Source organism: Austrofundulus limnaeus, unplaced genomic scaffold (genome assembly GCF_001266775.1).
Source record: "Austrofundulus limnaeus strain Quisiro unplaced genomic scaffold, Austrofundulus_limnaeus-1.0 Scaffold123, whole genome shotgun sequence".
Classification (NCBI taxonomy): domain Eukaryota; kingdom Metazoa; phylum Chordata; class Actinopteri; order Cyprinodontiformes; family Rivulidae; genus Austrofundulus; species Austrofundulus limnaeus.
The window spans coordinates 778,506-779,855 of NW_013952525.1; the positions used below are offsets into that span (position 1 = coordinate 778,506).

At 33.1% G+C, this 1,350-nt stretch overlaps 1 protein-coding gene across 1 annotated transcript in view; it reads left to right on the top strand.

The window, feature by feature from the left end:
• megf10 (multiple EGF-like-domains 10) overlaps positions 1 to 536 on the top strand; it is a gene marked incomplete in the record, with an annotated part of 88,699 nt that extends 88,163 nt beyond the window's left edge. Inside the window, 1 exon segment of the mRNA XM_014015086.1 lies at positions 197 to 536.
• Between the last annotated feature and the right edge of the window lie 814 nt (positions 537 to 1,350).

The window sequence follows — 1,350 nt, forward strand, 5'->3', positions numbered from 1 at the left end:
TGTGTGTGTGTGTGTGTGTGTGTGTGTGTGTGTGTGTGTGTGTGTGTGTGTGTGAGAGAGAATAAAATTTAACGTCAATATTTTGTTATATCCTTTGTTGGCAATGACAGATCAAATATTTTCTGTCAGTCTTCTCATTGGCCCATGGCTAAAACTATTATCAAGAATAACAAATGCTTTGTCTTTTCTGTTGAAGCTCCTAAAATCATGACGATCTGCTGGTCGCTTCATTCTGACTGATGAGGAGTACAAATACCTTGAAGGGTCGTCTGCATGCCTGATGAGTGATGAAGAGACAGACGCTGAACATACTGAAACGTGGAAAGTGTATCCACCAGAATGGAGGGCAACAAAGCTAACAGACATTTTAAATAGGTGCCAGTACCAACTTGCCAAGCTACAACAAAAGTCAGCAGAATGATACATCAGATTCCCTGTTGAGTTTGCAACATGAGGCAGCCTCCAAGAGGCATAGACAAAATGTATATGAAATGAAGCCTTTTGTTCCCGTGTGTTAATAAAAATCTTTAAAACAATTCTTTGTCTGTTTTCTTAAATGTATGTTAGTAATGTGCAGTTAGATGTGAAACACCTAAGTCACTGGACTACTTTATAAACTGTTCATTTAATAGTAGAACAATAAAAGCTAATATGACAAACCATAAAATAAACAATAGAAGTAAGAAAATTGTAAGATTGTTTAAAATGGCAATGATAATAACATGTGGAATCACATTTAGTGTATTTATAGTTGTAATCATATACTTTTAATTTAAAATAGAGCAAATAACCGCATATTGGAACGTCTTCAATTAGCAAATGACTCCATGGATGATTTCACTGTGACATACTGTATTTGGTTTTTTGTACAGCAATTCAATTGATTTAGCTATTTATTATTCTTAATTTATGAAGTTTTCATATAAACTTTTCATCACAATGAAATATTTCAATTTACTGACTTTACAAATCTCAACACTATAAACCTTAAATTATGGTGGTCCAATTTCTTCATTTCTTTATTCTGTTATGTAAATGTCTCTTGAAAGTGTGATGCATGCTATTTAAATAAAATAATAAAGTCCAAGAAACAATTTAATTTACAGATAAAACACAAAAGTAACCTTTTTTGTGTCTGTCACATTTTGTCTTACTAAACATAACTCGTTCACAACCATACCACCAAAACCACATAACTAAAACACCTGGATCAGAAATCACTAAGTTATTCTCATCTTACCTTTTATCAAATGATAAAAGATGAGAAAAAAATTGTATAGGTCTTCTGGACGGGTTCTTCTCTAATGAAACGTTTCGTCTCTCCTCCAAGAGACTTCTTCAGTCTGAGAG